The sequence below is a fragment of the Ochotona princeps genome, chromosome 27, assembly GCF_030435755.1.
Source record: "Ochotona princeps isolate mOchPri1 chromosome 27, mOchPri1.hap1, whole genome shotgun sequence".
Taxonomy (NCBI): domain Eukaryota; kingdom Metazoa; phylum Chordata; class Mammalia; order Lagomorpha; family Ochotonidae; genus Ochotona; species Ochotona princeps.
In genome coordinates, this window is record NC_080858.1 from 1,997,046 (window position 1) to 2,013,027 (window position 15,982).

Sequence of the window (15,982 nt, forward strand, 5' to 3'; positions counted from 1 at the left end):
ATACATCTGGTTCAAAGCAGGAAAAGACAACCCACAAAAAAAGATAAAATCTTATATTTGATATACACATGACACACCAAATTTTAGATCCCATAGTCTATTGTATCTGCATCATATAAAAGAGCTTAGAACTCAATAAAAAGATAGTCCAATCTTTAAATGATCAAAGGGTTTTAACAGATACTTTCCAAAGAAGATACACAAAAGATCATTAAACACACAAAAATGCAGGGAAATACAAGCTAAAGCCACAATGACCTGTCACTTCAAACTCACTAGCAAGGTTATACTAAAGATGGACAATAACAAGTGATGCTGAGGATACAGGAAACTGGGGCACTCTGGCACTGCCACTGGCAATGTGAAGCAACACAACTACTTTGGAAAAGTTTGTTAAACAGAGTTCCCAGATGACCCAATGAATTATATCCCTTAGGTATATCCCCAAGAGAAATGCAAGCTTATGTCCACATAAAAACTTGCAAGTTCAATTATTATTATTATGATTATTTCAAAGTAGTCAAAAAGTGATAACAACCAAATCCCTATCAACTGCTGAGCAGAGAACGAAAACATGACAAATCCATACAATGGAATGTCGTTCAGCCACAAAAGGAAATGAAGCACCGAGCCATGCTTCAACATGAATGGACCTTGCAGATACTAGGCGAAGAAGATAAAGAAATCAATCAGGAAAAGGACAAACACTGTGCCATTCCAGAATGGCACACGAAATGTCCAGAATAGCAAGTTGGAGACAGAAAGTGGATGAGCAGCTGCTTTAGGTTAGGGTAGAAAGACGCTTTGAGAGGTGATAAAAAAATGTCTAAAATTGATTCTGGTTGCACAATCATGACTTTGAAGATATAAAAATCACTGAGTTATCCCACTTAAATGAATAAACTATATGGTACGTAAATTGTGTAATAAACCTACTTTTAAAACCTGAAGGCAGTAGGCATGTCTTATGTGACATCATATTCTCCTTGTTAATACAGGGGTGGGTATACAGCAGGTACTCAATAGGTGCTGGTGAAACAAAGAGTAGAGGTATTGATCTTCTCAGTAAAGGCTGTGTTCGAAGAATTCTCCACTGCAGTCAGTGACTCTCACAGAATGCCCCCACCTAGAGGAAACAGGGGTCCCACTTCAGTGCCTTCTCCCAGCCCAGCATATTCCCACTTCCACCTTCTCTCTGCAGCCCCCCAACACTAAACTGATCTCTGTCCAAAGTTTTTTCTTAGCTCAGCTGCTAGGAAACTCAGTTGGTTGGTACAAAAAGCAACAGTAATACCTAAAAGCACTTAAGAAACCTGAACTCTCAAGGCATAGGAGAAGAGCATGACTTTGGTCCATCTAGGAGTCTGGATAGAGTAAAATTAGCCTTCATGAAGTAATCACACATTTCAGGACAGTCAGTGATGGGAATACACTGAGAAACGTTAGGGCCTTCTGTCACTGATGGCATCCTCTTCTGGGACTTCAGAGTAAATGCACACTACTCTGCTGCCTTGTTTATCCTCCTTCCCCATGCCGCCATCAGAATCCACGGTGTGCCCCCGGCGCAGGCGCAGCTTTGCCATCTCATCCCCCGTTAGGTAGCCCATGCCCAGAGAGCACAGATGGGGCTTGAGGATGATGGCTCACGGGGAGCTAAGTCCTGCAGACAGTAAGCAGACAATTCATACTTGTTGAACTGAAGCATCCTTCTCTCTCTCTTTCACACACGCACACCTCTTCTGGAAGTCTTTTAATGTCTGTCTATAGCTGCTGAGTGGCCCACATGCCAGAGGGCAGACTCCTTTCCCAGGACCCACAGGCCCCAGGCACTCTCGCCCACACCCGCCTTCTTTTCCAGAACTCTCACCTCTAACCCCTTATCTCCATGCCGCAGTCCCATGGGTTTGCCCATCTGTCTCGCCAGCCTGCACGCCTCACCCAGATGTGGGTTCGCTTGTCAGTCACCTTCCTTCTGGATCCAGCTATCACCTCTCTGATTTGGCCCTCCAGTCCACTGTGCAGATCCTATCAGATATCCTCCCTGGCCCCATACGAGTTCTCCATCCAGCGGCTGCATTTCTGTACTCTTCTCTTTACTTCCCTCCCCTGCTGCGACCACCTTGAAGGCCCCACTATGATGCCATATGACAGACTTAACATCTGGTCTCCAAAAACATTGTCAAGTTTACTGATGCAAAAACGGTGTAACGCACACCGGTCAAAAACTACAGTAACACACACACAAACAGTAACATATACAATGACAATATAGAATACTTTTTATTATCAACACCATAGCCAACTGATTCTCACTAGACATTTACATAGCAAAGGGTAAACAGGAGTTCCTTGTTTTATTCTTGCGCGTCTCTGAAATGTAATAACAACAATAATAACAATAATAATAATAAAGTCCAAACCCTCATCTTGACACTGAAATTTCTCAGTAACAGCTCCTTTACATGAAGCACTCCAGGCGGGCCGGTCTGCAGTGGCTACAGCTCCAAAGCAACATCTTGTTTTTGTCCCCTCTCTACACCTAGACTCAGGATTTCCCCCGCTCCTCCCTGCCAACCCACTTCCTTCACTGCCCCGAGAGCCAGTTCCTGACTCACTTGTCCCGAGGGTGCCAAGGAAGGAAAGTCACTCCTGCCCAGTGACCATCTGCCACCAGGCAGGCTGCGGGGATGGGTACTGTGTGCCTGTCACACCTCCCTTCATCCAGCTTACTGGATCACCTTCACTGAGAAGGCAGTATTAGCTCCAGACTCAGAGAGATCACAACAGTGGTCCCAAAGCACACGGTCCTGAAGCGCAGGGCCGGATGAGAACCCAGATCGACTCTGCTGTGCACAGGGCAGGCCTCGACCTCACTGTTTCCTGATGTCTCTCCCGAACTTGGCCCACAGCCCATCCACTCACTGCGCCCTCACTGCCTGCTTTGTTCCAGGCCCTGTTGGAAGTGCCAGGGATTTGTTACAAGACAGGACAGATAAAGAACTCTGACCTCATGAAGCTGCCATTTAGACCATAAAAGTTGTATCTGTCAAACGCTTGCTTGGGCCTTACTTTATGCCAGGTATTAATTCCTTTAATCCTCACAAAAATTCTGTGGGTTAGGTACTGTTCTTACAAATGAGGAAACAGGCCACGGGAGTTACATAGTGCCCGCACGCTCACACGGGTAGTAAGTGGTGAAGCCAGGACTGACTGAGGCCGAGAGCAGGACTCAAGGGCCAAGACTAGGACGCTTCAACAGTAAAGGACATAGCAAGCTCTGGAAAGATGGCAGAGTAAAAGCAGGGTTAAAGGCACCTGAGATACCGCGAGCAAGGAACATAACATTTCATGGGGAACGTGATTTTCGCTGAGTGTTTTGGGAGGGGAGCGAACTTGTGCAAAGGCCTCGAGACAGGGGCATGCCTGGAGCGTACCTTCGGTGTGTGCACTAGCTGTTCCTTTATTATTTTATCTTGACATCCAAAACAAACTGTGAACTCTGAGGACACAGCCTGTGACCTCTACTCCCTTGCCTGTCTCTGGCATTTCTCTGGATCTGTCTGCCTTGCTTCGTGAATTCCATGAACATCAAAATCCGAGAGGACAGCAGTTCCCATTGTATCGCTTTTTAAGCAGCGTTCATCTGATCTGAAAGGCAGGGAGAGACGGGAATCATTGGTTCACCTGCTGGTCTACTCCACACGTGCTCAGAGTAGCCAGGGCTGGGCCAGGACAGAACCAGGAGCCTTGGCTAGTCAGGTCTCCAACATGGCGGCAGGGCCACAGGTACCTCTTGGGGTGCACACGCGTCAGCAGGAACTTAGATCAGAGGCTGAGCCGGACTCCGCGCCGGGCTCTCTGATGCAAGTTGCAGGTTTTCCAAGGGGCATCTTAATCACTGTGCCAAACTCACCAAGTCTTCAACATCTCTCCCCATCAGACTTTTGACCTTCGTGGTGAGCCGTAACCTCAGTGACTGGTAAGGAAACAGCAAGGCGTAGCAGTGCCTGCGTTCTGCTTCAAGGTAGGCCTGCCTCATGTTACACGCAGTCTTTATCCTTCGTGTGCCCCTCGAGACTGGCTGACAGCCAACTCCTCTTTTCCTGACAAATGGCAAAACTGCGACCCTGAGCTGCTAAATGTCTCACCTGAGCCCAAGGTTTCCTCATCTGGACACGACAACTCACACCTCTTCCTCCTCCGTAAGCCACTCTGCGGCTCCCACGCCCAGCAGAGAACTTAACGGGCTGTGGACACGGAAGTCATCAAGCCCCAGCCTTCCGTCCAGCTCACAGAAAGCGGCTGTGAAAAGATCAGGAACCACGCAGCAACACAGTGAAGGGTCCCAGGGACAGCTGTGGCACCTACAGGCTTCAGGCAAAGCCCAAACGAAGTCACAAAGAATTCAGGTCACCCAATTCCCAGAGAGAAAGTCTTCCTTCCCCCCTTTCTTATCATGTACAATGTCTAGATCATTCCCTCCAGATCCCACAATTGCCTATAAGATACCCAGGAATAAGCACTAGACACCTCCCCATTTCTGCTTTCAATTGCTTTAAACTAGCCAAAGAGAAAAACCCCTCCGGGCTAAGTCAGAAATGCTGTGCTTTAATTTCCAAAATCATTTATTCTGATTTTATTTCATTTTGTTTTCCAGATCAAGCCTAGAAGAAGCCTTTTCCGTAGCTGAAACACAATGCACAAGGCTGGAAGGGAGAACACGTGTACAACTTCAAGATAGTAGGTGCCGTGGCTGTGCTCGGCGTGGGAGATTAACTTCTTCAGGAGGCTGGCGAAAGGGCACGAGTGTGTGCAGCAAACACCGCAGCTGCTCTTTGGCAGCCTGGCGCATGCAGGTGACCTGCCAGCCCCGGGGTTGCAGCCTTCCAGGTGACATGCAGGTCCTGTCCCACTGCGCAGCCTCAGCTTGGGTGTCAGAGATCCAGCGGCAGAACCTGTAGGTTACAGAGCCAGGCAAGCACTGCCTGCCTGTGACGTAACATGTTGCATCACCGCTGACGCGAAGCAGGTAATAAACAGCTGGGCTGACCTCAAAAACAATTAGGTGCTAGACCTGTACCAAGATCAAGTTGCCTACGTCCACTGCTGTACCATATCTGCGAGAAGATATATACTCAACTTGTTAAAGCCACACTAAGGAGTTCAGGATTAGAGCAACAATGGCTTCGACTATTCAAAATATCCAGAAAAAATAAAAGGCCTCTCTCTGTGCCCCCGTGCCCCGCCACACATACGTATGCGTAGAAGGAGAACCTGATAAAGCAAATGGGAAAAATGAGAACAATTCGTAAACTCCAATGCAGCTAGGTAACAGGCGTGGGGCGGACAGAGAGCTCCTAGTTCTGCTTTTACAATTTCTGAGTGAATCTGCAATTAAGTCAAACTAGCTATCCCCAAAACGAGCTTTACTGGCGTACGCTGACAATCAGAAGGGTCTCCTGTCGAGTTGCAGCAAGAGCCATCACATGCCCAACGTGCCCGGAGATCAAGGCCACAGAAGCGACCAGGGCAGAAACATTCGTGGGGAACAATTACTTCAGAACCGTGAACTGCTGATGGCAGTCAGGCAGCATCAGCTATTTCTAGGTTGTTGGTTTGTTTTTTTTTTCCTCTAGAATTAAGTCATATTCCTGGCATGTGGCAGGCAAGGCCAGCCTGACCCAAAGAGGCCGGAGAGGCCTCTAACATGACACTCAGCCATGTGTGCGTCTCTTTCCTCTCCTCTGTCTCTTCTTTCCAAAAACGTCGCTGACCACCGGTCCCTTCCTCAACATCCTGCCTCCAGCTCCCTGGCATGTCGCCATGTCGCCGTCCGAAGGCCAGATCTAGTCTGATAGCAAAGAACTGCATTTACATTTTTAAATGGCTGGCAAGGAGGGGGAAGACATCAAAAGACGACAATTTTATGACACATAAAAATGATGTGAAGTGCAAACTCTAGGGGCCATAAATAATCACTTTATGAGAACATAACCACACCCATCCGTTTCCGTATTATCTGTGGCTGCTTTCACACGGCAACAGCAGAGCTGAGTGGCTGCACGGGACAATGCCCAGCTGATGGGGCCGAAAGCGTGCACTTTCTGGCCCTTTGCAGAAAAGCGGCTGACTCTTCCCCAAGCTGACCTTGCTTCACTCTCTTCATCCCCCCTGCCTCCCCCAGATTAACTTGAGATCCCACCTCCACGCCATCGCTCTGTGTTCAAGCACCCCTGTTGCCCCAAAAACTCCACACTGTACCCTGACATCCATCCGACTGGGTGAATCAATCCGCTCTTCACAAGAAAAGCCTTCCCTGCTTCCAAACCAAAGATGGACTGCGGAAATGTGCAGACAACGGGATGCCGGATTGGCTGACATTGTCTGTACCAGCCATGTCGGGGCACACTTCACTAACAGACTGATGGAATTATGAATCCTTATGAAGGACTATACTATTGTAACAACATGGAGAAAATCTGTCGGGGGGTGGGATCTGGGATGAGGGGGAAGAAATCCGAGTCTACACGAAAATTCAAAATCAAAATGTAAGCAAAAACCAACCAACAAACAAGAAAAGCCTTCACAATGTGAGACTTTGCTCATGCTCTTCCCTGCCTCTCAGGACACCTTTCTGCCCTCCAACTGCTGAGCTTGCTGCTAACTCACCTTTCCAGGCTCTGGGAACATTTCCTGGTTCCTTCTGCCCCTACAGTACCCTATACTTACCCTCATCACAGCCCTTACCACACTGCTCTGAAATCATCTATTTGTGTGTCTGACTCCCCAGCTACAGCCAGATTCCAGAGGACAAGAAACACATCTTACTCATCGCCAGCGCCCAGACAGAACCTGGCACGGCTACGCATAAACACTGAGCTCAGCTCCAGCCAGGCAGTGCCCCACACGCACTGCGTTCACTTGCTCTCACTCTTAGCCCTCTGTGGAGACCAGCACCCCTCTTCTCGCCTGTGGCCTGGGACACGGGTCACACTACTGCTCCTCAACAGGCAGTCAGTGTGAGCAGAGTTCACAGTCTAGCCTCCTCTGACTCATGTGCCAAGGGCCTTCACGCAAGATGCTGCCCTCACTGGGCTCACACCTGTGAAGTGGGAACCCCTATAATGCCTAACTGGCAGGGCTAACAATTCACACGAAACACCGAACCGGGGCTGAGCATGTAACAGATGCTCAAAAAGCAACAGCTGGCACTGTCATTCATGCTTGCCCGAAACACCTAAGTCACACTGTGCCATTGTGGTATTTCATCTTCTCTTGCCCCTCGCTGCCATGTACACTGGTATTGCCTATTAGTCCAAAGCAGGGAGTAGGATTATTATGATGAGGGTCAAGGTCATATACTTCTAAAAATCTTTCCCCTGCCCTAATAAACAGTGTAATGCAACATATGGAGGAGGGGCCTAATGGATCAAAAAAAAAAAGAATGCATATCCCAATGTAGGATAAAACAATTCAATCAAAATAATTTGTAAGAGTCCCAGGGGCTGAGGCAGACAGTAGACTAGAGGATGAGGGGACTATCTGAGGGTACTTTTATGTTGATAAGAAAGGCAGTTGGATGGGCCCAGTGTGATGGCCTAGTGGCTAAATCCTTACCTTACAAGCACAGGGATCCCATATGGATGCCAGCTTGTGTCCCGGCTGCTCCACTTCCCATCCAGCTCCCTGCCTGTGGCCTGGGAAAGCAGTCGAGGACGGCCCAAAGTCTTGGGGCCCTGTACCACCATGGGAGACCTGGAAGAAGCTCCTGGCTCCTGACTTTGGATGGGCTCAGCTCTGGCTGTTACGGACACTTGGGGAGTGAGCCAGCAAACAGAAGATCTTTCTCGTATCTCCTTCTCTCTGTGTATCTGTCTTTCCAATTAATAATTTTTTAAAAATCTTTAAAAAAAAAAAAAAAAGAGCAGAAGAAAAGGCAATGGAGCAGAGTAGGTGTGACCAGCTGAGAGGGCCTGTGAGGTGGGAGCGAGCCCCCCAGCCCCAGGAGTGGGTACTGTCCCCTCTCACCTACACAAACACTGCGAAGAAGCCTGCTTCTGCCTCACAGCCTGGCTGTCCCCATGCTCCCTGGATGATGGCCCCACGGAGGAACAGGGACCCAGAGCCTCGGTGTGCCAAGTTCCAGGAGCGTGAGTCAGTGACGACAGTAGCTGACACCTGCGGTGCTCACCGTGTTCCCGTGTGCTGGCGGGGTTCTGTTCAGGGCACAGTGGAGCAGACGGAGGCCCTGAAGGTGAAGGAACACAGTCAAGGTCACACGTCCCAGCAGACTGCATGGCACACTACAGTCTGGGTAGACAGCCCCCGCTCTGCAATGGGACACGTTTTGATCTTCTTTGATGCAGCTCCAAAAGGCATCAGCAGACATCTCGGGCGAGACATTTTCCCCTCTGTGAGTTGGATATTTCCCAGTCTCGTAGGTGGGCATCAAACACTGAACCTTGTCACACTGTTGCTAGGATTCAAAGAAACCAGGTCAAAACTGTATTTCTGGTAAGTTAGCTTCCTTGCCACCTGTCCTACATCCCAACAGGAGGTTTTTGGCCAAATTCCTTGACCTTCTTGACTCTCACGGGACACACTCCAATGCCCTCCGATTTGCTTATGTTCAAGCACTGGGACTTCATACAAGCTAGACAAAACCGCCTGGAGACCCACAGGGAAGGAAGACAGGTGCACACAGAACTGAATGAGGCAGTACAATGAGTTGGTCCAGACCGCTCCTGGTGTGCAAATGAATACCGCACAAGCAAAGGCTGGACTGTGGCTCCTGCCAGGGCCCGCCCTGAGGGACAGCCCACCACAGTCCCAACAAGCCCAGGCCCCAGGCCCAGGAGGCAGCAAAGACAAGACCAGCAGCAACTGCGCCCGAAGTGGCACGTTGTGCAAGGGGTCGAGACTGGAAGGCAGGTAAAAGTGACAAAGGTCCTTTCCACTGAGTGTAAAAGATCAGACAGCCTGCAAAAAGTTGCTTTGTGTATATGGAAAAGTAACATCCAAAAGTCTGAGCAAAGACATTGTTGCAAAATTCCTTTACTGTGAACAATTCAACATAAAGTAAGTACAGAGGCATGCTATTTTACACGGGGGGGATAAATCTACATCAAGTTTCTTTAGGCAAGGGACATCTTGGAACCCTTCTCTGGAACCCACTTGTGATGGACAGAGAAGTTTGCATTGACCTACTAAGTAAACACCCTACCTGTCGTTACCAAACTCAGAGAACTCAATTAACCCAGCAGGGAGCAGAAGACAGAAGATGCTGAATTTCTTAGAGATGCAAGTAGTTTTTAATTGAGTGCATCTGACCAAAGTTATTCAAGCATCCGGGGAAAGACTAACAACACAAGTAAAAACTGTATCTCACTAAGCATGTGTAGCAGTAAAATGTCGTATTAGGTCTTTTTCCATCAGCTTCCAAATACAGCGTGACCAAAATAAAACTACTTAAGGAGGATGGAGACTGGGGCGAGGGTGGCAGTGAGGGACCGCCACCACCCTAAGGCTACAATCAAGCTCTGAAGACATGATAGGCACAGGACTGCCCCCAAATCAGAAAGAAGCCCTCGGGGCCGGCACGGTGGCACAGCTGGCTGGCATCAGCCCCATGGCACCGACACCCCATATCCTCGCTGTTCCACTTCCCATCCAGCTCCCTGCTTGTGAGGCTGGCCCAAGTCCTTCGGCCCCTACACCCGTGTGGGAAACCCAGAAGAAGTTCCTGGCTCCTGGTTTTGGATCGGCTCAGCTCTGACTGGCTGTGGTGGCCATCTGGGGTGTGAACCCACAGATGGAAGATCTCTATCTCCTTGTCTTTCTGCCAGATTTTCCTTTCAAAAGATAAATAAATAAATCTTTGAAAAGAAAAGCAGCAGCAGCCCTGCGCATAGCTGTGGCACAGGTTAAGCTGCCACCTGTGACACTGGCATCTCATATGACTGTCACTTCCAGTCCCAGGAGCTCTCTTTCTTTTTTTTTTTTTTTCTTCTTCTTCTCTTTTTAATTTTGACACAGTTTAGTTGGGGCTGGGGTCTCCCTTCGTCTTCCCCTCTGTTCTCTCCTCCAGTCTCACAATGGATGTCTTTCATGAATTTTTCCAAGTCCATCATGTTGCTGCTGAGTGAGTACAATGGCTCTACTTCTAATCCAGCTCCTTGCCAATGTGCCTTAGAAGGCAGCAGCTGATGGCCCAGGCACGCAGGCTTCTGTCATCCAGGCAGGTTCGTGGCTCTAGCCTGGTTCAGCCCTGCTGCTTGTAGCTCATTGGGGAGTAAATCGGCAAGATCAAAGTTCTTTGTCCCTCCCTTTCTGGAACTCAGCCTACTAAATGGATACACAGACCGTTAAAAAGAAAGAACAGGAAAAAGGGGGACCTGAAGGTAACATGATCAACTTAGTCCCCAAAGCGCTGCTGTGTCTGTAGCCAGTACTGCCTCGGTGCTGTTGGAACACTCAGCGTTCTGTCCAGATCCCACAGCCTCCAGGTCCCTAATGCCTGATCCTACGCCCCTTGGGTTATCACCCAGAGGCTTGATAATTACCTCCTTCGACTCTGCCCCAAGAAATATGCCCAGGATATTTCAGGGAATACACCAGTTAACCTAAACGCAGCTTCTCTGGAACGCTTCAGAGAAGCAACTCAAGAGTGCCGAGGGATGAAATGTGAAGGCGGGGTCTGAAGTACGAAAGGAGGAAGAGGCGGTGCGAGAATGGGCAAGACCCCACAGAGGCCTGGCCGAATTTAGCGGCCACTGCACGGCCAGTCCAGAACCAAGCACAAGTCTGGATTCTAACACCAGCTGCTTTAGCCGTCTGAGCCTTCACTTCCTCTCGTAGATCCAACAGACATCCTAACACAGCTCTCCTCTGAGGCTGCTGTGAGTGAAGACACGGTCGACAGCCTCTTGGTGTCTACCGTACTATCTCTACTAGTGCTCCCAGGCTGCCTCTCTCTCTCCCATGAGCAAGCCCAGCGACGCTTCATCACAACGCAGCTTTGGGCGGTGAGGCACGGAGGGGAGATGTGCCAAGACAGACAGAAGGAATGTCGGGCACCATCATGACCCACCCCACTGCAGGCTGGGGACACCCACGCTACGGGGCTCAAGGAGCTTCAGACGCCACGAGTGGGCACCTGCACAGGCTCCCTGGACCGTCCAATCCTCTCTTCCCAGCTTCCAACACCAACATGGAGAAGGCAGGCCCCCGGGGTTTAAGCCTGTGCTGAAATCAGCCATGGAAAGCGGGAGAGCAAGGCTGGGACCAACCAAAGCATCACTTTGCCTTTGCATACTTTGAAACAGTAAGGAAGAGTCAATACAAGCTACTAATTAACCTTTTTGACTGCACTGTCCTCCCCCCTCCCCACCAACCCCTTCCCTGCCCAGAGATGGTCACACCAGGTCCTTCACTGGGATACATGTGCGGACCTGTTGAAAGGACAAAGACACACAGGACCCACGCTCATCTCCACGGGGCTTTACAAGACACAAAAGCAAATACTCAGCTTTTTCAGGCCAAAGAACTCACCCATCAGCAGAAGCTCCTGCCCTCCCCTGCCTCCCCAATCTTTCACCGAGCTGAACATCAACAACCTGCTTCTCCCAGCTTTAATCTGATGATCGCCACTTTCTTAAGCATGGCGATCTCCTGTCAAACCCCAACTTGCCAGGGATAACAAGCCACTGAACCTCCAAGCTGCTTGATCACAGTGGCCTTCCAACGAGAGAGAAACCATGTCCACCCGGGGCAGCACAACACGTACCACCAGGCGACCAACCTCACCATCATCCTCACCCAACCCCATAGCATCAGTATGCAATTCTGGAAAGTTCAACCAAAGATTTAGAGGGGATGGCTGGAAGGAAGGGGAAATCCACAGAAGTTTAGGTAAAATTCCAAACACTGGCCCCACCATTCCCCAGGACACACTCTATTTGTGGAAGCTAACGACCAAAATGGAATGAGATTTTTCAACTCTGCCATCTGATGTAGAAACGAAGAGCCTTACTTACTGCCTGGATTTTAACAAAAGTGCTGTGACTCCAGTTTTCAACTTGCAACTTAAGTAAAAAACGAAACAAAACAAAACAAAAAAGCCCCTGGGGCTCTGGGCTAAATATCATTAATTTTCCTCTGTCTACACACCACCACTTCCATTCTGTCTCTAATCTTGCCATCTGGTTTGATTAAACACTTCATACCTTCCAAACATAGTTTCTTCCAGCTGCTTCTTTTTGTTTTGTTTTGTCTTGTTTTGTTTTTCTACTCTTCCTTCCACCTGGCTAGAGGAACGCTTCTGGCAAAGGAAAAGCCCACAGGGTGAGAAGAACCACCCCAAAGCATACACAGCCTGGAAGGCCAGGGAGGTGTCAGGGACCCAGCTCCTCAGACACCACGACAGCTGACTAGGCCAACAGAAACTATGCAATCCCAAGGCCCAGTTGGGTCCCAGGTTTGCCTGCTCGTAGGCACGGCTGGCACTTACTGTGTCTCTCTTGACCTGGGACCTCACCAACCCCCAGCTGGCCATCGCAGAAGGGCGGATAATCAGCCGTATCCTGCAAACTGTTGGGAGCAACATACGGAATCATGTAAGCAGCACTTGGCACAGGAAGTAACGATAACCATTCTCACTGTCCGGTAACCAGACCACACAGTGACTGGTCAATTTCAGTCCTCTGGCTTCCAAAAATAGGGATGTATTTTCCTTTCTTCCAAAGGTACCAATCATATGCGAACACTTGCACACACACAGCAAAATCTGTCACTTCCACTTCTTCATTTATAAAATGGGAATCATATATGTATCAAGTTTTGATAACCTTTGGCATTAGAATCGATAAGCTAATACGTGATTTTTAAAAAGGATTTATATTCTTCAAAGACAAAGCTGTGAGTCAACCCACAGTACAATCACTCTTGAAATGACACATCCCATTATACAAACCAATGGGAGTTGATGCATCAGGTCTTCTAGCCTCTTGGTCTGTCCACAGGAAGTCTGCTTCAAGCAGGAGGAGACACATAGCTGCTCCCTGCACAGCCCCGCTGAGAGGCTGGCCCCTCTGGGCCTGCTGGGCAGGACTTGGCCATTCAGGGCCACTTCTCCGATGCCAGTGCCAGGAGAAATTAGGTAATGCTTCTAGCTCCACTTGGACATGTCAACAGTAACAACAACCAAAAGGCTCACTTGTTCAGCTGCTCAAGACATGGAAGAGAGGGTCAATTCAGACCGCTGCCTCTCCTGTACTGAGTGATGTATGGCTTCCGAGCACGCACCGTCCGTCCCTTAACCATGCAACCGCAGAGCCAAGGGGCACAGCTCAGTTTTTCCTTGTTGGATTTGTACTTCTGGGTCCAGAAGTGCGAGTTTCATCTCTATGCTATCACTAAAATGTCAGGGGTCTGAGTTTCAACACTACACAGTCTCATCGTCACCGGGTCTCCCAAACCCAGGCAGGAAAAGAAAAACGGACTTTTATTGGCATCTACTGTGTGCCAAGCACTTATTACTCATTACCTCCAAAGTCTATTTTCTCTCCCACATCGAAAAACACCATTAAACAACTGCCCCATTGCAGGAGCGGGAACCATCACAAGCCGGTAATCAGGTTTAAGGCATTTCAAGGAAAGAGGCTTGGCCGAGGAAACAGGTCCACATTCTGTAAGCGTCTTTCGAAGAGGAGCACCATTAAGACATTAGCTCACACCACTCCATCCAAGAGCTTAAAACTTCTGCAACCTGGAGTCCAAGGAAAACCCACTTGATGGCTCAAACGACTTTTTTGGGTCAAGTTTTTGAAAACATCTGACCATCAAGTTCACAGTCTGTAACACTCTTACTGGCCCTTCCGCAACGGACGAGGAAGGACCAGCGGACACTTCAGGAACCCAGAGTTTCTCACCCCTGGGGTAGGTACAAGCCATCGAGCCAGACGGCTGTGCCTAAAGGAAAGTGTCAGGCACAACCAAAAGCACATCTGTGCCCTGATATTTCAATGCCATCCTCTCCATTCACATTTCGACCTAGGAGAAAGTTTGACAACACCGTCCACAGTTCCCCCTCCGTTCCTCCGCATTAATTCGCTTCGTGTAAACCATAATTAACATCTGTGTTCAACACTCACATTAAAATATATAAGTGCGGTTTGTATTCTTGGAAGCCCTTTCTCTGTATTCAGACTCTGCAGAAAAATCTGCCAAGATCTAGGGCGGGTGTAAATCCTAATGGGATGAGGCAGAGACGCGCGGTCGGTCGGTCCGAGGGGCCTCCCGCCCCCTGCTCCTGCACAAACACCCTTAAGCAAGGGGATGCTGGGCCGCCAAGGGAGTCCCCACCTCCGCCTTTCTGCTTACCCCGGGCAAGCCCTGGCTCCGTGTGGGGGGGGCCCTCAAGGTGACTTGAAAACAAGGGTGCTCCGCGGTGCCGCAGAGACCACCCGACAGCGGCACCCGGGCTGCCATCTGCCAAGGAGCACTCCGGGGCACTCCGGTGAACTCGGTACCCCACACCCCGGACGCAGGCCAGGTGCACACAGGAACGTGAGACACGGTCCACCCGGGGAGCGCCCCGACAGCCGGCAGCCAGCGCACCCAGCCCCGGTCAGGTCCCTGGCGGCGGGAGGTCAAGGACAGGGGCACAGCGACTTTGGGGGGGCTTCCCGGCGGCGGCGTCACCCACTCTCCGCCAAGGGCTGGACGCGCCCGCCAGAAGGAGGCGCCAAATGCCCGCGGCGGGTGCGCAGCCCTCGGGCTGCCCAGCGCCCACAGGTCTCCAGCCACAGGTCCGGCTGCGGCCAGGCCCGGCCCCACAGCGGCCCACGGGAACGGCCTCGGGGGGACCCCGGGGACCCCGAGCTCGGCGCGCCGGGGAGAAGTGACGCTCCTCGGGGCGGCCGGGGCCGCTCCGGGGCACCAAGCGGCGTCCTCACCTCCGCCTCATGCTGCCGCGTCCGGCCGCCCAGCGCCACGCGGCACGCGGGACCCGCCGCCCCGCAGTTCGCTCCGCAGCCTCGCAGCCCGCGTCCCCCGAGTCCCGCTCCGGCCACGGGAGCAGCGGCGCCGCCGGCCCAGGCTGGGCGGGCACATGGGAGGGCGGAGGCTGCGGCCCTCCAGGCCCGACCACGCGGCCGCAGCCTGGGGGGCGCGCGCGCGGCGGGGCCGCGGGGACACGCCGCCGCTTCCGTCCTCGGGCGGCTCGAGGCCGGACACGCGCGCAGCCCGGTGCAGACGCTCACAGGGCGCAGACAAAAGGTAAGACGAGGCGCCGTCGCCACGCCCTTCCTCGCTTCCAACCCCCGCAGGGTCCGAGTGGTACATTCCCGCAGGCCCTCGGGAGCGCCAGGAGGAAGACGCGATTGGTTGGGATTCCTAGAAGGGGGCGAGAAGCGACACGAAATGGCCAATGGGAAAGCGCGGTGGGCAGATCAAAGCCTGCCAGACGGAGGGGGAGAGAGGACGCATTTAAAGGGAACGTTGCTGCTCTCCGGGCCGTGGTAAAACAACCGTGGAATTTTCATCTTGAGCCTTTCCAGATAGCGCAAGAAGGAATTAGGGAATACTCAGATCACTGTAGGTGGGAACTAAAGACGTGAAAGAGAATTGAACCCGAAGTGTCTGTATGACCTTGAACGAGTAACTCAAACCTCAACCACAGTTTCCTCATCTGAGGATTTTGGATGACGGACCCTTCTAAGGCTACTGTGATCCTGTCGTCTTTCAGATGCGATACTTAATGTCTACAATTGGAGGCATAATACTCAATCTTTTTAAATTTTTCTTTAGGCTTTGCTTTTATTGGAAAGGCAGATAACGCAGAGAAGGAGATACAGAGATATCTACCTACTGGTTCATTCCCCCAAATGGCCACAATAGCCAGAACTGAACTGATCTGAAATCAGGAGAAAATTGTGGGTCTCCCACGCGGGTGCAGGGTCCCGAGGCTTTGGGCCGTCCACCA

The 15,982-nt window shown here is 50.8% G+C and overlaps 1 protein-coding gene across 4 annotated transcripts in view; it reads right to left on the reverse strand.

The window, feature by feature from the left end:
- Positions 1–15,180, reverse strand: part of MICAL3 (microtubule associated monooxygenase, calponin and LIM domain containing 3) — a 188,192-nt gene extending 173,012 nt beyond the window's left edge. For 2 of the 4 annotated variants that reach the window (XM_058656153.1, XM_058656152.1), the window contains exon 1: positions 14,955–15,176. The gene's annotated coding sequence lies outside the window, so the exon portion shown is untranslated. Of the gene's footprint in view, positions 1–14,954 lie in introns of all 4 variants that reach the window. The other 2 variants (XM_058656151.1, XM_058656150.1) reach the window with 1 other exon arrangement.
- Between the last annotated feature and the right edge of the window lie 802 nt (positions 15,181–15,982).